Source organism: Neomonachus schauinslandi, chromosome 11 (genome assembly GCF_002201575.2).
Source record: "Neomonachus schauinslandi chromosome 11, ASM220157v2, whole genome shotgun sequence".
NCBI classification, from domain to species: domain Eukaryota; kingdom Metazoa; phylum Chordata; class Mammalia; order Carnivora; family Phocidae; genus Neomonachus; species Neomonachus schauinslandi.
The window spans coordinates 83,872,075-83,896,027 of record NC_058413.1 but is presented as its reverse complement, the minus strand read 5'-3'; the positions used below and the strand labels follow the sequence as shown (position 1 = coordinate 83,896,027).

Below are 23,953 nucleotides of genomic sequence, written 5' to 3'. Positions count from 1 at the left end.
TCTGTCTCTCCATTAAACTTTGCATCCTTTATTTTCACCTATCAAAATCATACATTTTTCTTAAGGCACAGCCACATGCCATCCCTCTTTAGAATGCCAGGTGGCTCAAGTTGTAACCTTGGCTTTCAGATAAGACCCTCAGACTTCTGTTAGTTACTTGTCTATATCTACTTTCTAAACTCTCTTGATCTTTATTCTATAATAGAAAGTGACTTAATACTTATGTATCTCATATGGGCATCACCACTGTGTATACTCTCTGGCAGTGTGTTGTTTCTACACCTTTGATTGGAAGCCTCAGCAAGTGTGGCATTATTTCTTGTATGATTGTCATCCTTCATAACAGGCAGGTCTATATTTTGTAAAATTTGTTCCATAAATATGTGAAGAACTGAGTGAAACCACCTTTAGTAAAAACGCGCACTTTATAATGATTCTGTAATTTGAGGGAAAAAAATAAATCAAGAGAGGAACTCCTTGAGGTAAGAGTTTGTTTCTAACATTTTCTTGATGTGCAAATAAATGAATTTAGTCAAGTCATCTTTTCTTTGAACTGATCTGAATGCTAGTGATGCTCAGGAGTGAAAGCAATCTGGCATTTCTGTTGAGAAACTGTTAAATAGACGATAGCAGGGGGTCAAATCAGCATCTCCCTACAAGATGGATGAGCGATTGCCGAATGCCTGTCCTGTCTCTACTTCAGCAGGGGTATTCATATCTAACATGCTCTTTTTTCTTGTAAGAAAATGATATTTGCATTTATGATTTACATTTTTATTGCCTGTAATGTACCTGAGCTTTACAAGCATTATCCCAATTAATTCTGATAATAATTCAATGACCAAGACATTATAATACGTATTTTAAAGTTGAGAAAACTAAGATTCAGAGAGTGTAAGTAATATGGCCACGGTCACACAGCTAGCAAGTGGTGGAGCTACCATTCCAACCTAGACCCATCTCATTCCAGAGCTCATGTTCCTTCTAGTGCATCAGGTAGTGTCTATATATATCCTACACTTTCCTGCTTCTGGGTCTCTGTGCATGCTCAATCCCAAGCCCTAACTGCCTTTCCCAATTCACTGTTGCTGTGAGTGTTGCCCCTTATCCCCAAGGCCTCTTCTCCATCACTTTGGAAGTAATCACACTTTTAATGGGAATTCTCACAGCACTTTGGGTTTTTATCTAAGTCTCCTTAACATAATTCATCACTTTCATCCAGTAATACAGTCATTCATAGATGGATTCCATCTTCCTTCTGGTGCAGGAAGCTCCTTGAGGACAGACTTGATGCCCTTTGATCCATCCTGTACTCTTCAGGAGCGACTGGAGCTGTTAAAGCAGTGTAGTTCCTCTGGACACATGCGTGGAAGATGGGGTTGGGGAAGGAAGGAGGATGAGAAAAGAAGGAATTAGAGAATAGAAGACGGTGTATAATTAAGTGCTAAATTATGTGGTTCAGACTAATTATGAAGCCTTTTAAAGAAACGCAGTTTTATTACTTTCAAGAATATAAAGTTAATTAATGGCTAACAAAATGTTGTCAAGTAACTGTCTTGTCATCCCCACTGTAATTAATCAATGCTTTTTGCATAAATGCAAAAGTCGACTTAAGCCCAGCCCATCTCCAGATTATTGAGAATTTTAAATTAGAACAGTCTGAAATAATAAGTTTTTTAAGAGGCTTAGATTGAAATCTAAAGATGAAAGCATACAGATAAAGAATGCAGAGGAGACCTCTAAATGTTTTTCTCTTTAACTGGTACTAACCAGGGTCTTCGTAATTGTTGAAACACATATAGGACCTTATTTGCTAACATGATAGCACATTTGCTTAACATTTTCAATTACTTCTTTTCTCCTCTTTGTTCAAGTAAGTAAATGTTTCATTCACTCATGTAAAAAAAGATCTAAAATGACTATTTTTTTTTTAAGATTTTATTTTTTATTTGACAGAGAGAGACACAGCGAGAGAGAGGGAACACCAAGCAGGGGAGTGGGAGAGGGAGAAGCAGGCTTCCCGCAGAGCAGGGAGCCCGATGTGGGGCTCGATCCCAGGACCCTGGGATCATGACCTGAGCCGAAGGCAGGCGCTTAACGACTGAGCCACCCAGGCGCCCCTAAAATGACTATTTTGAGGCTATTTCAGAAATGCTAAAACGAGAGAGTAATAAAAATGATGAAGCCAGTAGCAGAGGGGGCAAAAAGGAGGAGAGAAAATGAAAACTAGAAATGGTAGGGTGGGATGTGTGAGCAGTCCAGTGCAGGAGTTAGGGAGAGGAAGGACTGCAGGGTAGCTTCCAGGTTTCATACTTGAGTGACTATTTGGAAAGAAGGAGCACAGAAGAAGAAGAATATGGAATTTAATACTGGACCTACTGTCCCAGGAGTGTCTCTTTGATACCAAATTAGAGCTCTGTAGACAGCAGTTGACATATATGCCTGACACTCAGAAGGGAGGGTCACTGGAAGATAACCAACTGTGGAGTCATTGGCAGATGTGGTTGGTGAAGCTTTTCACAAAGGTGGGATGTGCTAGGTCCGCAGGTAATAGAACAGGGAAGGATCCCACAGAGATTGAAGGTAAGATTCAGAGAAGTTATCTAACAAATGATTTTGAGGAGTATGCAGAGAAGTCAGAGGAAGACCTAGAGAGAATGATGTCAAGGAACCTAAATGGAAATATTTTTAAGGTAGGATCTAGAGGAGAACTGCAAAGCATCCATCAGCTGTGGTATTTAGACCACAATAGATGAGTGCAGGCTTGCTTTCCTGGTGAAGGGAGCCCCAGTGGGGCTGGTTGGGGGATGGGAAGGGAGAGCAGGGCCATGTCTGTCACAGACTGTTGTAAAAGGAAGCGGCTAGTGGGGAACTTGGGAGAAACAAAGGGAGTTGGGAATAAATCATACCTAGCAGAAGGGTGATGGGAGTAGTCTTGATCAGGGACAGCACCATCTCTCCTCCAGGGAGAGAAGCGTAGAGTAGTCCTTAATGTCTGCCTTCAGGAAAGAGCTGAGTGAAGAGTGCAGCTCACTGTTGCATTGTTTGTTTGCCATAGCTTTGTTAAAGTACAGTTTACATAAGGTAAAATTCACCCGCTTTAGTGTAGAATTCAATTATTTTAAAGTAAATTTATACTTGTGTAATCATCACCACAATTCACTTTTAGAACATTTCCATCACTCCAGAAATTTCCTTTGTGCCTATTTGCAGTTAATCTTCATTTCTTACCACCACCGCCCCCCCCCCCCAGCTGTAGACAACCATTGATCTGCTTTCTGTATCTATATATTTTCCTTTTCTGGATATTTCATATAAATGGAATTTTATAATACGTAGTTTTTGCATTTGGCTTCTTTCATAATGTTTCTGAGGTTGATCTATGTTGTAGAATACATCAGCAATGTATTCCTTTCCATTGCCTACTAGTGTTCTATTGTGAAGATACCACACATTTTGGTTATTCATTTACTAGTTGCTAGACATTTGGATAGTTCCCAGATTTGGGGCTATTATGAATAACACTGCTATGAACATTCACCTACATGTCTTTATGTGAACATATGTTTTCCTTTCTCTTGTGGAGATTCCTAGAAGTAGAATCACTAGGTCATATAATAAGTTTATTTTTAACTTAAAAAAAAAAAAACCCTGCCAACTGTTTTTCCAAAGTGGTTATAACATTTTACATTTCCACCAGCGATTGATGAGTTCTGCATCTTCTCCACATCCTTACCAACACTTGTTTTTGTCTCTCTTTTTGATTATAGCCATTCTAGGGGGTGTATAAACCACAGGGGGTATCTCCTTGTGGATTTAATTTGAATTTCCTTAATGACTAATGAAGCTGAACATCTCTTCATGGCTTATTACCCTTCATATATCTTCTTGGGTGAAGTGTCTGTTCAAATCTTACAGTGATTTCTTAATGATGTTGTTTATAGTCTTATTAAGTTGTAAGAATATTTTATATATTCTGGATACAAGTCCTTCATTAGATATATGATTTGTAAATATTTTTCTCCCTGTCTTTGGCTTGTTGTTTCATTTCTTAATGGTGTTTTCAAAAAAAAAAATTGGGGGGCACCTGGTGGCTCAGTTGGCTAAGCATCTGCCTTCAGCTCAGGTCATGATCTCGGGGTCCTGGGATCGAGCCCTGATTGGGCTTCCCGCTCATTAGGGAGTGTCTGCTTATCCCTCTCCTTTTCCCTCTGCCACTTCCCCCACTCAAGATGTTTCTCCTATATTTTCTTCTAGAAGTATCATAGTGTTTTAGGTCTTAGATTTAAATCTGTGATTCAATTTATTTTCTGTATAATATAAAGCAAGGATTTAAATTCATTCTTTAGAAGATTTATTTATTTGTTTATTTGACAGAGATGGGGAGAGAGAGAGAGAGAGAGAGAGAGAGAACACAAGCAGGGGTGCTGCAGACGGAGAGGGAGAAGCAGGCTCCCCACTGAGCAGGGAACCTGAAGTTCCCAGGATCCCAGGATCCTGGGATCATGACTTGAGCCAAAGGCAAACACTTAACTGACTGAACCACCCAGGTACCCCTTAAATTCATTTTTATTCACACAGATATTCAGCTGGTTTAGGTCCATGTGTAGAAGATACAATCTTTCTCTCATTGAATTTGTTTTAGCAGTTTTGTTCAAAATTTCATTGACCATAAATGGGATTATGAATCCTTTTTGAATGAGATTTATTGCTGGAATATCAATTCTATTTTGATCTAAATGTCTATCCTTGCACCAGTAACACACATTATTAATTACTGTGACTTTAAAGTAAGTTTGAAGTCAGGTAGTATAAGTCCTCCAACTCAATCTTCTTTTTTCAAAATTGTTTTTGCTCTTCTACATCCTTTGGATTTCCACGTATAGTTTAGAAATAGATTGTCAGTGTATACCAGTCTGCTGAGGTTTGGATAGGAATTGCATTGATTTATAGATTAATTTGGGGAGAATTGCCATCTTGACAATATTGAGTCTCCATATCCATGAACATGGAATACCTCCATTTACTTAGATCTGTTAAAATTTCTATCCACACTGTTTTATAGTTATCAGTGTAGACATTTATTCTTAGGTATTTAATTCTTTATAGAAATGATTCATTTTTTTAATCTCTATTTTCTGCAACATTGCAAAATTGTGTATTAGTTCTAATAGCTTCTTTGTGAACTCTTTAGAATCCTCTTCATCCAGGATTATATCATCTGAGAATAAAGACAGTTTTCTATCTTACTTTTTAATCAGATTTTTTTCCCTTCCTTCCTTCCTTCCTTCCTTCTTTCCTTCCTTCCTTCCTTTCTTCCTCCCTTCCTCCCTCCCTCCCTTCCTCCCTTCCTTCTTTCCTTTCTTCTTTCCGTCCTTCCTTCCTTCCTTCCTTCTTTCCTTCCTTCCTTCCTCCCCTCCCCTTTCTTTCTTTCTTCCTGTTTGCACTGAGTAGAACCTCTGTACAATGTTGAATAGAAATGTCAGAATTGGATAGCCTTTGCCTCTTCAGTGATCTTAGGAGGAAACATCCAGTCTTCTATCATTATTGTATGATGTTAGCCGAGGATTTTTCATAGATATCTTTGTCAGATTGAGGATGTTTCTTTCTAATCCTCTTGGTTGAGAGTTTTTATTGTGAATGGGTTTTCAATTTTACCCAGTGTTTTTTATTCATGTATTGAGATGACCATGTGACTTTTTCTTTTATTCTATTACATGATGTATTTCACTAATAGATTTTCAGATACTAAGTCAAGTTATTATTCCTGTAGTAAGTCCCAGATGGTTTTGGTATATAATACTCTCTATATGTTGCTAGATCCAGCTTACTAATATTTTGTTAAAGGGTTTTGCATTTGTGCTCATGAAGGATATTTATCTGTAGTTTTGGGTTTTTTACTTGTGATTTCTTTGTCTGGATTTGATATCAGGTAATACTGGCCTCATAAAATGAGTTGGAAGTGCTCCATCCCTCTCTATATTTTGAAAGAGTTTGTGATGGATTAATATTTTTCTTTTTAAAATATTTGATAGAATTCACTGTGAAGGCACATGGACCAGGCTTTTCTTTGTGGGGAGATTTTTAATTACTAATTTAATACTTTGATTCAGTTTTAGGGGCACCTGGGGAGCTCACTCTTTTAAGTGGCTGCCTTCGGCTCAGGTCATGATCCTGGGGTCCTGGGATCGAGCCCCATGCCCGGCTCCCTGCTCAGTGGAGAGCCTGCTTCTCCTTCTCCCTCTGCCTGCCATTCTGCCTACTTGTGCTCTCTCTCTATCTCTCTGTCAAATAAATAAATAAAATCTTTAAAAAAATACTTTGATTCGGTTTTATTCAGCTATTTTACTTCTCTTGAGTTAATTTGCAACTTTTTTTCCTAGGAATTTATCTAAGTTGTATAATTTATTGGCATAAAATTGTTAATATTTCCTTCTATTATGTTTATAGTTGTATCATGTTAGAGTCTGTAGGATCATGTCCTTTCACTTGATTTTGGTGATTTTTTTCTTCTTTCTTCTTGGTTACTCTAAAGATTTGCCAATTCTGTTAATTTTTCAGTGAACCAATTTCTGTTTCACTGGTTCTATTCTTTTCTCGTTTTATTTCATTGATTTTTCTCCCTAAATCATTATTATTTTTCTTCTTCTGTTTAATTTCAATTTAGTTTTCTCTTCTTTTCTAGTTTCTAAGGTGGAAGCTTAGGTTATTGATTTGAGACTTTTCTTCTTTTCTAACATTAAGCTATAAACATCCAGCTATAAATTCCCCTCTAAATGCTGCTTTTGTTACATCCCATAAATGTTGATATGTTATGTTCTGTTTTCATTCAGCAAAAATATTTTTTATTATTCTTGGACTTCTTTTTTGATCAATGCAGTATTTATAAGTATATTGTTTAATTTACCAATATTTCGGGACTTCCCAGATTTCTTTCTGTTACTGATTTATAATTTAATTTATCAATATTGGGGAGATACTTTCCATGATTTGATCCTTTTAAATGTTATTTTGTTCTACTATATGTTCAGTCCTGGAGAATATTCCATGTGCATTGGAAGTACACATTTATGTTACAGATACTGATGGGAGTCTTGTAGAAAATAAACAGGTCAGATTGATTCATAGTATTCTTTAAAACTTCTGTTTTTTCTATCAATTATTGAGAGTGAGGTATTGAAATTTTCAAACTTAACTGTTGATTAGTCTATTTTTTCTTGCAATTTTGTCCATTTTTCTTTGCTGTATTTTGAGGTTGAGTTTTTGGATTCATATATATCTATAAGTTTTTTTTAAAAACACATCCTATGTGGATTTCATTATGCAATGTGCCTCTTTGTCATTAATAATGTTTCTAGTCTTGAAGTCTATTTTGTCTGATATTAAAATTCTTCCTTTATAATCAGATGCCTTCTTTCTTATGGTTATTGTTTGCATAGTATCTTTTTATTTTCAACCTATTTGTAACTTTGAATGCAAGGTGTATCTATTTTAGACAGCTTGTAATGTGATCTTACATTTTTATCTAATTTGACCATCTCTGCCTTTCAATTGGAGTATTTATACCACTTATATTTAATGATGGTTATTTTTATGGTTGGATTTACATTTGACATTTTACCAGTTTTCTGTATGATTCCTATCTTCTAAGTTCCTTTGTTTCTTTTAAATTGACTACTTCTGTGTTAAATACTTTTTTAGTGTATCATTGTCATTCTTCTATTGACATTTTATTTGTATATTTGATTTGTGGTTTTATCAATTGCTTTAATGATTTTACTCTTCAGTTTAGCTTATCACAATCTACTTCAGATTAATGCTGACTAAATTCTGGGAAAATATAGAAAATTTACTCTTTCTTTTTTTTTTTTTTTTTTCTTGAGAGAGAGAGCATGTGAGCCAGGGGTGGGAGGACAGAGGGAGAGAGAGAATCTCAAGCAAGGTCCATGCCCAGCATGGAGCCCAACATGGTGCTCAGCCACATGACTCTGAGATCATGACCTGAGCAGAAATCAAGAGTCGGATGCTTAACTGACTGAGCCACCCTGGAGGCCTTAAAATTTACTCTATTGTAGCTCTATTTCCTCCCCCTTCTTTGTCCTATTACTGTTAGATATGCTATATCCATATATGTTATCAACATAGCAATACATATAATTTTTTTTATTTAATTTTATCTTTTAAGGACTTTAGAGAAGAAATGAGAAAAAATAAAGACTTTTTATGATTTTTATGATTATATAAAAGTCTTTATAAAAGATTCATAAAGACTTTTATATAATTCTACATACCTACCATTTGTTCTGTTCTTCATTTCTTGCTGTGAATTCAAGTTACCACCTGGTCATTTATTTTCATACTGAAAGTGTTTCTTTGGTTTTACTTGAAAAGCAACAGATTATTTATTTGGGAATGTCTGTGTTTCACCTTTGTATTTGACAGAGAGTTCTGCTGGATATAGAATTCTTGACTGCAGTGGTTTTTCCTATCAGTACTTTGAATATGTCATTCCACTGCCCTGTCCTCCATTGTTTCAGATGAGAAATCAGCCTTAACCATATCACTGCTCTCCTGTCAGTTTTATTTTGCTGCTGTAAGATTTTCTCTTTCCCTTTGGTTGCAGTTGTTTGATCATTATGTTTCTAGACATGGATATCTCTGTAGTTATCCTACTTTGGATTTATAGAACTTCTTAGTTATATAGATTAATGTTTTTCACCAACTTTGGGGAATTTTCCCAATAATTTCTTTGAATATATTTTCTGCCCCTTTCTTTCTCTTATACTGAGACTCCCATTATGTATATGTTGATCCTCTGAGACTGTTTATTTTTTTATTTTTTTCCCCTCTGTTTTTCAGTTTGGATAATTTCTATTAATCTGTTTCCAAGTTCACTGAGTCTTCTGTCATCTCAAATCTGCTATTGAGTCCTCCAGTTAAGTTTTCCTTTTCTCATTGTATACTTTTCTACTCCATAGAAACACTTGGTTCTTTATAATTTTTGTTTCTGTGTTGAAAAATCTGAATTTACTGATTTATTGTTGTCTTACTTTAATTATTAGAAACATGGTTTCCTTTAGTTTTTAAAATATATTTATAAGAACTGCTTTGAAGTTTTAACTGCTAAACCCAATATCTGGGGACACACAGAGAGTTTCTACTGCCTACTTCTCTTGTGAGTATAGGTCACACTTTCCTGTTTCTCTGTGAATCTCTCTCTTTTTAAAAAAAAGTTGATATTTCAGATGGTATATGTAGCAAATCTGGATCCTGGATCCTAGTCCTCCCCCTGTAAATGTTGCTATTTTTACTATATATATATATTTTTTTTTTTTTTGCTTTGTTTAGTAATTTGTCTAGAATAATCAGTGAAATCAGTGAAATCTGTCTTCTCTGCTTTACAGTGTCCAGTCACTAATGTCTCTCCTCAGATTTAAAAAAAAAAAAAAAATCTTTGTTTTAATTTTAAAGCCTAGCCTCCTATACGTTGCTCCTTGTTCTTTGCAGTTGAGTTGTCAGCCAGTGATTGAACAAAGGCTGTGCTTGAACATCTCAAGCCAATAAATCTGCTGATAGATTAGTGTGTGGATAGGGAAGCATATTCAAAGTTCAAGCCATTTTCTAATATGTTTTGGTTTTTACCTTCTACCAGGGCCCTTTGAGTCCTTTAGGCTCATGTTCACAGCCTTAGAGTCAATGAAGAGTGTATGGCTCATGAGTGCTTTCTAGGCTGTATAAGCATGCCCAACCCTGACCAAACCTCAGGCTAGTAGAGCCATTGGCTTTCCTCTCTAGCCCTTCAGAGGGTCATTTCTACCAACAATACCAGCATCACTCACTGCTCTAGCTTAGGTGAGTCCCTTAAATCATGGCAGTGGAGCTGCTGGTCCTCACAACTTGCCCTACCATGAAAGAACCTCCAAATTGACTGGGCTGGTGGTGGTGTCAGAACACCAAAGATCTCCAGAGTTCTTCACTAAAGTTCAGCACTTTTACAAGAATATATGCTGCTCTGGTTGTTGTATGCCTTTGCTCAGTATGGTTGTGTTTTGTTTTATCAATTTTGTGAAACTTTATAGTCTATTTTTTGGGGGACAGAGCATTTCCAAGCTCCTTTCTTTGCTCTAGTGGAAGTTGCTGTGTTTTATTTAGTACCATTCTCAGACCTTTATATTTGTAATTTTGGGTGATGTTTCTTCAGTGTCCACATGATATTTGTTATCACAGCTCTCTAAATTTGTAAGTGAACTTCTAGTCCCATGTGGCCCCACAAAAGACACTGCCCCCAGTTTCCAACAGTTGCCATGATCTCACCTCAGAGCCTTACAACACTTGGCTTCCAAGATGTTAGCTCTGACTGTGAAGTAAAATTAGAGGCTCATATTTGTTGAGTAGAATAAAGTCAATGGAAATTCCCAATCTAAGCTTCTGTTAAATTCACTGCTTGAACTCAGGACAAACATTCCATAGGCAACGTTAGCTCTGAAATTGTCATGTGGCCTGGATGCCTGGAACTGTACTGATGGATGTACAGCTCAAAGAATCTAAGAAAATGTGCATCGTGGTCCTTTAAGATTTGAAAGCTGCAATTCAAGGGCTGTTAAGACCTTCAGCTGGTGATAATTGGATTTGTAAGACAGTGCAACATGTGATAAAAACGCTCCTGTTGGATGGGATCCCAGTTTTCTTCTATCCTTCCTATTAATGTGATAAATGTTGCTGTCTCAGCTGATAGGACCATGTTGGATAATCAGATTGGAATCAAGTTTGAGTTCCTCAGGCTGGCTCCATGTGAAGCTTGTGGGAAGACTTGAAAAAAAAATACTGTAGAGAATAAAAAAGGGGCCTGGGTTTGCAAAGGGAACGTTTTACTTTCATTACAAGGCTCCATGGTGCAGGGAAGACTTATTAACCATAGACTCTAGCCATGTGCCATAACCTATGCGTGCCATGTCCCATGGGAAGCTGTGGGAAAGTATCCCACATGCCATAGTGGGGGCTAGGGAGAAAACATAGCATCTCTCGACATGGATGTTGGGCCAGGGAGGAGACAAAATAATGTTGGAAAATTAAACCGCTTTTAATTAAAGCTGATGGCAAACAAACTCGAGTAATATGGCTCTACAGCTGGGAAACGTAAGTACGATTTGAAACTGAACAGCTGTGAAATTGGGCCCTCTGGTTACAGCTGGGCATGCGAGAGGGACAGAAGCCCTGGCAAAGGTGTTGCCCCCGCCTGGAGGACTGACTGAGCTAGGGACAGACAGCCAGAGTGGCTTGCTCTCCTCATTGTTTTTGAAACAGCATACCTCACCAAGATATCTAGTCTCTGGGTTTCTGGACTCCCAGAGTCCACTCAGCAGTAGCACCCCTCTGCCCCATATGTTTGTTTAGGATTTTTCCTAATGAGAACAGCATCAGTGTGGGTGCTGGAGTTAAAGAGAAAAGACTCTCATTGGCGGTGGCGGCGGGGGGGATAGAATCTGTTTTGTGATCTAAAAACGTTTTTATCTACTCATATTCCCGAAGACCTCAAGGCTGTGCCCTTCCCTACCAGGATGGTGCATAGGTCAGTTCCTGCCATTCTGTTTCTGACCATTGAGTCTTGAGAACCCTGTGTAGGGCAAGCCCAGAGCTGCACCTCTCCTTTTTACATTTATGCCTCACCGGTAGCTGACTATGCAGGTTGAGTCTGGCTGCGCTCATACTAGGATGGGTATATTCTGATCATTCTCTGAAGTTGTCAACTTCTAACTCAGTCACAGGCTTAACTCTGAGGCACATGGTTATCACTTCCTTTTAAATATTTTCCTTGGGGCGCCTGGGTGGCTCAGTTGGTTAAGCGACTGCCTTCGGCTCAGGTCATGATCCTGGAGTCCCGGGATCGAGTCCCGCATCGGGCTCCCTGCTCGGCGAGGAGCCTGCTTCTCTCTCTGACCCTCCCCCCTCTCATGTACTCTCTCTCATTCTCGCTCTCTCAAATAAATAAATAAAATCTTTAAAAAAAAAAAATAAAAAAAAATAAATATTTTCCTTAGGCCTCTTTCTCACTTGTCCGTTGAATTTAATTGATGTTTTTGGAATATTAGGAGCAATCCCCAACCATGTACACTGATCATTATGAGGGTGGGTATCAGGATGGGCTAGACTGTGCTACAGAAATAAATAAGACCTGAGATCTTTGAGGCCAAATACAATCCCATTAGTTCTTCTGCCCTTTAATGCCTGGAGTGGGTGGCAGCCAACCAAGGACTCCGGATCTGACTTCTTTCCCTTATGAGCTGCTGTCATCTTGGTAGTCCCATGGCCTGAACACCACACCTGAGGGATCGGGAGGCTGGAGGACTGAACAGTGGGAGAGCATGGGAGATGGAGCACGATATTGAATGGCCAGGCCCAGAGTGACATTTCTCTCCATGCTCAGTCACCTAGTGGTCAGTCACGAGCTTTCAGCTTCCCTGTAAGGGAAACTGGAGAATGGAATCTTCCTGTGTGGCCAGTATTTGGTCAGACTGTATCAACCATAACTGCTAATATCAGTCTGTCCAGTTACCGAAGTCTTAGTGCCTGGGTTTGAAGGCATCTTTGAAGCAATTTAACAATTCTTCTGTCTGCATCGAAAATACCTTAGATCAGTGCTTCTGAAAGTGCGGTCCTGGGACAAGGGTGGTGATCAGCATCACATGGGAGGGTGTTAGAAATGCAAATTTGTGGACCCCCCTGTATCAGGAATTTGGAGATTGGGGCCTGCAATCTGTGCTTTAATAAGCCCTCTAGGGAATTTTAATGCTCCCTGAACTTTGAGACTGCCCCAGACCCACAGTTCTCAACTCAACCATGGTCACCCATTGGGATCGCCTGGGTAGCTTGAAAAAGTACTGATTTCTGGGGCCATACCCAGGAGACTTTGATTCAACTGCCCTGGGGTATGGCCTGAGACAATTATGGGAACCAGTGCCCTAGAATGATTTCTGAGGAATACTTTTTCTCCCTGAAGTTTGCCATGAAAATAGATTTCATGTGGCTTTGGTGGCACTTCCTAACAACTCCTGGGCTATGGGAGTGAGGAAATTTCATGATCGATGCACTTCCCTTCCCCCTTCAACTGGAAGCAACTAGCTGGCTTTGCAGGGAGTGAAGACAAAATAGAGATTTGGGAACTTAAACATGGAATCCTGATTCTGTCACAGATTCATCATGCGGCCTTGGGCAAGATGATTAATTTCTCTTTGTCTTGTGTCTATAAAACGCGAGTAGTAACACTTGCCCATAGATGTTGCCAGCATTATCTAATTAATGAGCGGAGAATGTTTGGGAAATACAAAGTACTGTACAAATGCTAATCATTATGATGAATGCAGTGCATTTTTCAGATACAAAAGTGCTGTGTATATGCTCGTAATTATTATAATTATTGCTAATACTAATAATATTGCTACTAGTAATGCATTTCTCCTGCAGTGGGAGCTCAGTATATCCTTTGGGTTAACATTTTGCCCTGCATTGTCAGGAAGTCTTGCTAAGCAGCTGTTTAATGACCATTGCTCTGTACCTCCCCACAAAGTGTCATTCATCAGGAGTGCAAATAGTCAAGTATGCAAACAATCCTGGGGTCCACTTATGAAATGTCCCTGACTGTTGGGTCATCGCCAGATCATGCTGCAGAAGCTCTTCTTTAGGTTAAGGAAGTGCCCAGAATATAGAGTTCAGCCATTCTTTTTTAGTATTTTCATTAGAGGCATTTTTTTTTCCCCCTTCTAGTGCTGGTCTTTTATCTACAGTGCTTTTGCCATCTGCTTTCATATGGTTGTAAATGTGCTGCAGAGAATCCTAGTGTGTGTTGGTGAGTAGAACTAGCTTCCAATGCTGGCAATTCACAGATATTACCAGCAGCAATTGGTGTTGAGAACAGGGCAAATATTTTTGCTGTGGTTTCATTTTGTTCAGTTTTAGCTTGGATTTTGATTTGGAGGAGGGGACCTAAGAAAAGAGAATTGTGTCTCTTCATTTCTCAAGAAATAAATGGTACTGAGGATTATGTGACTGGTTTGGGTCAAGCAGATTGGGAAAAAAACAAAAACAAAAACAAATCAATAGATGATGTTCAGTTAGCAATTAAAAAAATCATTGAATATGTTCATTCTGGCTCCCATTTCCTGGTCATAAAGACATGGAAGTCTAAATTGCTTAGACTTTGTCCACACTCTAGATTCCTGATTTATTCGTAGCAAATGGGAAAGAAGCTTACAAAATAAACTCATCCTGAGAATTATCCCAATTTAGTCCAAGGCCTTGGAAAAAATACAGAGTTCCCAGATTGTCCCTACCATAGACCCCCTACAGGCCTTCCAGTTATCACCATTTCAAAACCCTGATGGCGCTCTCTCTCCCACTTTCCCTTGGTGAGGCCATACATGAGAACTTAAATGTCAAGTTTCTTTGCTTCAGGTGGTAACTACATCAACTCGCTGGGTTAGTGCTGATCACCTTATGCTGATCAGAAGTTCTGATTGACAGAGATGTCTTAAATAAGTGAGAATGGGAAAACAAAATAATTCACACTTTATGTGGCCCCATGTCTCTGACCTACATCATTGCCCTTCTCTCTGAAGAACTTTCTAAAATTTTTTGCAAGACAGGTCTACTGACAACCAATTCCTTCAGTTTTTGATTGTTTGGGAAAGTATTTCTTTTTCACTTTTGAAGGATAATTTTGCTGTATACAGTATTTTAGGTTAGTGGTTCTTTTAACACATGACATTTTTTTTAAACCTACTCTCTTCTTGATGGCATGTTTTCTGAAGTCAGATGTGATTCTTTTTTTTAATGTTTTTGACAATAGAATAAATAGTTCTCTTGATGACTGCAGATATGTCAGACCGTCTGATGGTATTCAGAAAGATCACAGTAATGGCGGTTTTCCTGATTGCTGTGCAGTCTCCAGTAACTATAAGGAGTTCCTTGTCTGAAACTGCTGTCAAATCAGCAGGACTGCATCTAGGCCCCATCTCTTTCAAGATTATGGTAACCTGGGCATATTTTCCCCAAATAAGTTTGCTTCCTCATGTCCCAAGGCCCAACTCACTCACATTCACTTCAAGGACAATACCTTTGTAATAACACCCAAAGTTGTATATAGTGGGGATGAGGGATTCTTTTCTACACCAAGTAGTGTCAGGCAAAAGGTGGCTTTCATTTCGGGCTGTGTTACATGGATCTTTTTGAAATGAGAACCCATTAGCCTAATGAATCTTTCATATTTAGGTGGTTTTTGAGTAAAGCCATCTCCAACAAAGTGGGCTTTAGTAACCATCCTCTTCCATGTTTTCTTCGGTCTCTTTCTTTTTTGAATAACCTTTAATACTTCTGTTTCTCCCTGGACACAAACTTTGGGTAAAGGGACTTCCCATTTTCCCGCTTTCTCTTTTCTTTTTCATTTAATCATATTGGAAAGTTCTTTAGCTTGGGACTCCTCCCTTTCCAGTAGACATGCAGGCACTGCTCCTTTGGAATCTTTCCTTCAGTCTTCTGTTTGGGGCTTCTCTTTTCATGCATCTTGATAGTCTTTTTCATTTGTATTTTCTCAGCATGGCACTGTTTATGGTAGAGCTTAGCTTTCAGACCAATCATTTTTTTTTGCCTTCTTTGAACATTCATGAGCATCCTGACCTTCCTTCTTTCTCTTTTCCTCTTGGTAGTTCAGAGCTTAGCCAGAGTGCTTCCAAGTGTAACTCAATATATTCATTTTGTGGCATGGTGATGGCCATGGAGCCGCTGGATGCAGCTCCTGGGGTGCAAAGAAGTTCTCAATTTTCCGGAAGGCAGATGTGATTCTTACTCTTGCTCTGCTATGTGTAAGGCACTGCCCCACCCCTACCCCCAGTGGCTTCTTTCCAGATTTTCTTTAATTTTCTGCAGTTTCAATATGATGTGCTCAGGTGTAGTTTATTGGTCTTCTCTGGGCTCCTGTCTTGGTGTTCTCCGAACTTCTAGATCTGTGGTTTTGTGTCTCTCATTAATTTTGGGAAAATATCAGTCATGCATTCAAATATTCATATATTCAAATATTTCTCATGGTCTTTTCTCTTTCTTCTCCTTCTAGTATGCCCATTACTCATATACTGAGCCTTTTATAGCCACTCAGAGTTCTTAGATATTATGTTCCTGTGGGGTTGCTTTTTCCTGTCTTTTTTCTTTTTCCATTTCAGTTTTGGAAATTTTTGTTGACATTTCTTCCAACCGCTGATATTTCCTCAGCCATGTCCAAGCTACTGATGAGCCCATCAATGGCATTCTTCTTTTCTGTTGTGGTGATTTTGGTCTCTAGAATTTCCTTTTGATTCTTAGAGTTTCCACCTCTCTCCATACATTGCCTATCTGTTCATATGTATTGTCCACTTTTGCCTTCAGAGCCCTTAGAATATTGGCTGTCTGCAATTCCCAGTCTGATCATTCCAACATCTCTGCCATATCCAAGTCTGGTTCTGATGCTCACCGTTTCTTCAACCTGTGTTTTATGTCTTTTTGTATGTGTTGTAATTTTTTGTTGAAAGCCATGCAGGATGTTCAGGGTGAAAGGCACTGAGGTAAATTGGTATTTTTGTGTAAGGTTTTATATTTATCTGGCTAGGGGTTAAACAGTGTTTATTGTTTGCTGTAGCTGTAGGTATCAGAGGCTACAACTTCTGCTCTCCTTGGTTTTTTTTTCTACCAGGTTGTCTTTGGGCTTCCCTAGAGACTTCTTTAAATACCATCTGAGATGAATAATTCTTTCAGTATACAAAACTTTTTTGATATGGAGGTAACTAACATGTGGGAGGAGGAGAAGCATTCTATAGTCCTATGATTAAATTTCAGTGTTTCAGCGAGCCTGTGTGCCTGGACTGGGAGCTTTACAATTGCACCTCAGTTTTACTTTGCTTTTCCCCCTTAAGTTGAGGTAGGAAGACTGTGGCAGACTGCAGTTGGGTATTTCCTATTCCCCAGACTCTGTTAAAATAATTTCTCTTGAGATCAGAAGAACAGAATGCTCTGGGTGTATTTCAAAAAGGCTACCTTTACTTCCCCCCCTACTGAACTGCAAGGGGATTTTTCTCTGATAATCACTGAGAGAATCTGGTAGGGTTCCTGGAGGGGTTATTTACAAGTGTGTATGTGAGCCTGGGGAAGACTGGAGCCCCTTGGAGTTTGTAACTCCCCAAGGTGTCCACCCTGCCCCTGTGATCATTCCTGGATCATGGTGTAAGTGTTCCTATCCCAGTACTCGTTCCCGCAAAGCTGTTTGTTGCAGGCTTCTGCTCCTGTAAGTTGTGACTGTCTATATGTATCTGATTCACCTGTCTCTTCAGTGTTGGGGGCAGCAGTTTGCTCTGTGGCCTCAGTCCTCTGCTAGATCTAAGAAGAGTTGTGGATTTGCAGTTTGCTCAGCATTTTTCTTGTGGGATGGGAGTAATGACTTTCCTCTCATGCCAGACTGGAAACTAGAAGTTCTGTTTAATCCAATAATTATCACTTAACAAATTCAGTCTGTGTAGTCCATCAGGCAGAAAAATAATCGTATGGGCCCTTAGTGTTGAAACGATGTGAAATGGAGTATACATTAACTTATAGCTACAACTATTTGTTACAGACTGCCTTCTTTTAAGAGAAAAAGAAGAAAATCATATAAGGGTGGGAGGAGGTGGGTCAGAGAAGAGGAGTGAGTATAAAGTCAATTCTGCCTATTATTCATGAGGAAAGAATAATCAGCAAATTCATTATAAATCCTTATGTTTATATAGGAAAGTCTTATTTATGAGGTACCAGCAGTGTTCCACATGAATGAATTTGTCATATAACTGAGCTATCATCCTTTAAATTGAACTTAAAACATTACAATCCTTCTTGATAGAGTTCTTTTTCTAAAATATATTATTGTTCTGCCTTATTGAGCAAAGCACAGAGAATATCATCTATCTTATTTTGTTACTCAGGTCATTATTGTAAACATCAGTCACAGAGCAACTCTGTTGTAATTCAGAGCAGCTCTCAAGGGCTCTGGAGGTGACTGGGATAATTTGCACCTAAGCACACTACCTGCCCTGCTTCCCAGTGCTTATCTTTACCTCCCCGTTTCACCAATTACTTTTAAAGCCCCCAGCCCATCTACTCAGTCTAGAATAGAATTAAATATATTTTATTTACATAAAATCTGTCTATCTACTAAAATCATCTCACTTATGGCTTCCTGGTACACACACAACAGTTGGAAAAACACTGTTGTATAGGACAGGGAGAATTGAAAGTCAGCAGGGGAACCTGAATTTATGTTTGTTTAATTACTAAGCAGATTATATGTACAAAAGTAAGTTAGAAGCTCTGGCCTATAGGCTAAAAAATAAATAAATATAATAAATATGTCAGCCATGTTATGGAGTACTGTGGAGAAATATAAACCATAGCAAGGGGTAGGAGGGCTGGAGGTAGGGGGAATCATGGAAAACCTTTTTGGTAAGGTATTTGAGTAGAGACCTGAAGGAAGTAAAAAAAGAAAAATGAGGGCACCTGGGTGGCTCAGTCGGTTAAGCAACTGCCTTCGGCTCAGGTCATGATCCCAGGGTCCTGGGATCAGGTCCCACATCGGGCTTCCTTCTCTGCGGGGCGCCTGCTTCTCCCTCTCCCCCTCCCCCTGCTGGTGTTCCCTCTCTCGCTGTGTCTCTCTCTGTCAAATAAATAAATAAAATCTTAAAAAAAAAAAAAAAGAAAAATGAAACCATTGAGATATTGTGGAGTATGGAGCAAGAATTGCATGTACAAAGGCCCTGAGGCAGGAGTTTGTTTGGGATCAGAAAAATAAGAGGCAAATATGACTTGGGCAGAGTGAGGGAGGGAGGGAGGGAGAAGGAGATGAGAATTGAGAGGTTGTGGGAGGCTAGATAATTGATTTAGTCACCTATTACCATGGAAGTGCTGCAGATATAACTCAGGGGCATACAACAATAGCATTTTCCCCCCTCACTTTCAAATGTGTGGTTTGGCTCGCTTGGCTGTAGACTTTAAATTGGGCTCAGGCCGCTTCTGCACAGGTTCATCAGAGACCCAGGATGAAGAATCAGAATGTATCCCCTCTCCCCAAATCTGTTCTCCAGGTAGAACAGCAGAGTGAAAGAAGAAAGCCTAATCACCCATGTACTTTGCAAGCCTCAAGCCTGCTCGCATCCTGTCTGCTAACATCCCCAAAGTCAAAGCAAGTAATATGGCCAAGCCCAAAGTTGACTGGTGGGAAGATCCACCCTGCCTACAGTGGGAGAGGAAAAGAGTCAAGAACCATGCCCAGTAACTCAATCTAACACAATTAGGGAGGGGTCTGTAGACCATTAAAAGTCTTTAACTTTTACTCTTTATGTGAAGGCAAGTCACTAAAGAACACTGAGTCAAGCATTGACTTGTTTTGACTTTTTTTTCAATGAGTAACTCTGTTCATTTTCAATGAGTAACTCTGGGAACATGGGGAGAATAGATGTAAGGGTCCCTGGATGTAAGAAGAACAGTGGAGAGACTGTTACCATGTGGCAGATGAGAGATGATGGTGGCTTTGACCATCACGTAGACGTGGACATGATATGGAATAGTCATTTTCTGAGTCTGTTTCACAGGTAGAGCCATCAGGACTGGCTGGTGGATTGGATGTTGGGCGGGAGAGAAAGCTAGTGGTCAAGGACTCCAGGGCTTTTAGTTAGAGGACCTGAAGCCATGAGCAGGAAGACTGGCAAGAGACCAAGTTTGAGAGTTGGGGGTGAAGAATTAGGTGTTCTGTTTTGATCATTAAGATTTGAGATGTCCATTAGGCTTTCAAGTGGAGACGCCAAGCCGGCAATTGCCTATGTGAGCCTAGGGCTCAGGAAAGAGGTCCAGGCTGGAGATGGGGTTAAATAAAAGTTTGGAATAGACTTAGACTTGTATTTGTCTTGGATGTTGAAAATAATATTTCACACAGAGTCAGACTCTGTTATATAATCTCTTGTGGGTGGGAGTCTGAATCCTTTCCTTCTCTACTGGCTTTTCCCCCAAAACATAACATGCCCAAGCCATCTGCTCCCTCTCTTGCTCTTTCTCTGTCCCTTTCTTTCATTCTTAATTGACATTTTTGAATAGTAATTTACTCCCTCATTTCTATTCATTCCTTAATCAACTGGAATCTGTATTCTGTACTGCTACAGCTATTAAAAAAACTGCCCTGACCGAAGCCTCCAAACTCTGCACAAATCCAAAGTGCACTCTAGAGTGCTTCTTTCATTGCTGCATTCAAATTGTTGCCCCCCACCTCTCCTCTTCCTGAAACCCTACCACTCTGACTTCTGCAGTGCTGCCTCCTCATCTGGCTTTCCTTGTGCCGCTCTGGCTGCCATGGCTTTGTCTCCTGTGCTCTCTTTCCCTCCTGTGCTAGCTCCTATAACACGGGTTCTGCCCATGACCCAAAGCTGTTAGCCTTCTCCATGGGAAACCTCATCTATCTCCTGGATTTTCACTGTCAATGTGTAGGGGCTGCCCAAATTGCCATCTCTGACTGCGATGCCTTATTTGAATGTAGTTAAATTATTCCTTCTACGTGTTGCATCTATCCAAGTCAGTGTCCAATAGGGACCTCAATCTCAGCATATCCAAAAGGAAACATCCCCTGGTGTTTGGAGAGGTAGAGGTCATCACTCTTCCTATAAGTTCTAGTGACCCAGAACCTTCCTATAATTATCATACTCAAGAGTCCCCATGCCAACACCCATTCACCTGTGAACTGACATGTGATGTTCCCACAGGAGATGTCCTCTAAATTATCCTTTCCTCTGTTTTTATGACTCTGCTTTAAGACATCTGATTCAAATAGTAAGAACTTTGAGAAGGCTCCTCTGAGTTCATAACTGGGATACGGTGGTCTTCTTGGTACCCCACCAACATCCTATTCACATGTCTCATCAGGTGTTGACATTTGTGCACATAGTTTTGCCTAACTTTCTAAATCAGACTTCTCCGGGAAAGAAGGCTGAATTCATCAGTGTGCTTCAAATACTGAGATCAGTACTCTGTGCTTGGTAGGATCTCAAGAAAAGTTTTTGAATTTAACAGAAATGGCATTTGGATCAATGAATCCAACTAAAGATAAGCAAGGCCCACGTACAGCCATGGACACATAGTCTTCTAGACCTCATAGCTTCACCTCTGGGATTCGTAATAACTTTGGTTTGTTCACAAGCTTTTTCTTCATGCCCACTATACACACATAATGAGAGTGTGCTCATGACTGTAGGCAAAAACACTAGATGGTTTACATGAATTCTGACATCTCCTCAGAAAGAGAAAGTAGCCCAATCATCCCTAGCTAGATGATGAGTGTGTCTCATGTTATTTCCAGGCAATGCAAGGTTTTATTTTTGTCGTGCACCAAATGGACTTGGTGTCAGGCAGTCAAATGTCTGGCAATCTGCCTAGCTGAAGAGATAACATGAGTAGTGAATAGAACATTATTGTGTGATAATGATTTCCAGCAGCTATTGAAGATAAATTCCAATGCAAAGTAGAAAGCTTTATTTCCAGGGGAGAAGATATCGATCCTGTGGCCACTGTAAATAAAATGAGAATTGCAGGTGTAGAGAGATGTCCCGTCCTGTCATTGCCATCGAGTTCTGCCTCCTGAAGCCAAATGAAGACCCACTTGCTGATGAGCAGTTTGATGTTCCCCTGATGCTGTTACTTTCTTATAGAAATGTGTCATGGGAATCAGATGCAGCATGTGAGCATAGGTTTCGTCATCGTGTTGTGAATACAGTTTCTAAATGTGAGATCAAACAAAGGCCTCTGTGGATCAACCATGATTTATCCCAGGATAGTCCCTAGGATCTTGTTTGGTTCTTGGAGAGAAACTGTTTTATGAGTCAGAGGAAGGTTAGGAGCCTAGATTACTGAATTTTCTTATAGTCTTAATGGTTGGTTAAAACAGGAGTCTCTTTTTCTTTATCTACAGCTTGAGATTGAGGATGTGATTATTCTTCATTAGCTTTTGAAGAACTGATCATTACAGCCTTTCTAGGTCATAGACTATTCAATCTAGGAAGGACCTTAAGGATCATCTCATTTAATCCTTTTATTTTTCAACAAGGAAATGATGACCCAGAGATAAGTAGCATTACAAAGGGCATAGTTGGCCTTTTTATTTTATTTTATTTTATTTTCTGGTGAAGCATTATCGGAACATATGACTCTTTTTAACCTTACTAGAATTCTGGTGATTGTAGAGGATGTTTTCCTTGGGATAGCATTAATTTACTCCAGAATGAGAAAATTTTCATGGAGACCTTTCAAATTCTTAAGGGTCTGGAGGAGTGCTAAGTCTCTTTGGTTTCAGAGACTAGATGGTATATATTTTATATTTCTTCCATGGATAAATGCAGACTGTCTATCTGGTCCCCTTATTTTCACCCAGAGATCAGCTACCAGTAAGTGCTATGGGTCTACGTTTTGCATCTCCAAGATCTCTGGAGGGTCCTGAACTTGAAGGTCACTAACTTGAAGATCTATACCAAGTGGACTTCTGCACCTCACACATCAGTGAAGAACATTTGCAGGGTAAATGTTGTTGGAGATCTGTGGCTGTAGGGTCAGCCAGTGAAAAGCTTGCTCAAGAGGGTGATGGGATGATGGCAAGTGGGTTTACATTAAATCCAGATAAAACTCAAGAGGCCATTTTGATTACCCCTCAGCAATAGCTGTACAATAGCTCCCATCATATTGCTATTCTCTTGACACCTAGTTAGGAATAGCAGTTAGAAGGTTGGGAGTTTAGGGGCAGAGGAACAAGGAGAGACTCATGGGCTCTTTGTCTCTCCTCGCAATCTCAGAGAAGTACCCCCATTGATCCCCAGTGGATGGTGTCCCATGTTTATTGCCACATGGATAGGGGCCTTGATTAAGGTTTTTGTATGTTCTTAACTGGCTGGTTGCAATTCTGCGGGTCTTATCCTAGTTGCTATGTCTCTGTGTTGATCAGAACACATCCCTACTACATCCCTATTACTGTGGACAGAGTATCTACATATCTACCCAAGTTATAAACACTCAAATGTTAAAGAGGTATTGAGCTTATTAGTATTTATCTTGTCTCCTAGCACCTTGGCTATACACAGTGTAACTTGTTTATGCTCATATTTCTGATGTTTTTCCTCCCAACATTTCTGTTTTTCATTAATGAAAAATATCTAGTTTTGTTGTTATTTTTAACAAAGAGCACTGTGGATAGAGAGAATTTGAAATGTCTCTTTCTAACAGACCTCAATGAACTTGATATTTCAGCTTTCTTAGGTGTGCATTTGAATCTTTAAGAAGCCATATTTATGATTACACCATCCCAAAGTGAGTTCTCTCTTTTCTGTACTTCTGTACAGAAGTATTGTCTCTACTCATTTGGCAGTTAATTATATACTGCCTTGTGGCATTATAATTTAACTTCTTACGTATTCACATTATTTGTGTAAGTGAACTCGATCCTTGAGGGAGAGAATTGTGTATTATGCTTCTTTGTTTCCTCTCTTACACCTAGCGGAATGCTATGTGCACAGTCGACTGTCAAACAATATTTGCTGAATAATCTACCACACAGAATTTCTTAATGCCTCTGCATAATGGTCCAGGAGAGAATGTTGCATAAAAAGAGACAATATTCTTCCTAGTATTAAAATATTTGGTGAAATACTACAATAGTGATGTTTCAAAGGTCTGCAGATTAAATGGCTGGGGGAGTGTACATTAGCTGCTGGTATGTGTGAGCCCATGCACATGTGGAACATTTTTGTGTGCATGTGTTGGGGAGCACATTCCTTTCATCTCTGATTTTGGGAACTTTTTTGTTTTTTTAAAGATTTTATTTATTTTTGACAGAGAGAGAGAGACAGCGAGAGAGGGAACACAAGCAGGGGGAGTGGGAGAG

The 23,953-nt window shown here is 39.4% G+C and overlaps 1 protein-coding gene and 1 pseudogene across 4 annotated transcripts in view; one reads left to right on the top strand and one right to left on the bottom strand.

Moving 5' to 3' along the window:
* The window catches only part of NTM (neurotrimin), a 416,935-nt gene that overhangs the window by 97,198 nt on the left and 295,784 nt on the right, over positions 1-23,953 (top strand). The window lies entirely within an intron of this gene.
* Positions 14,805-15,755, bottom strand: LOC110586379 (annotated as a pseudogene).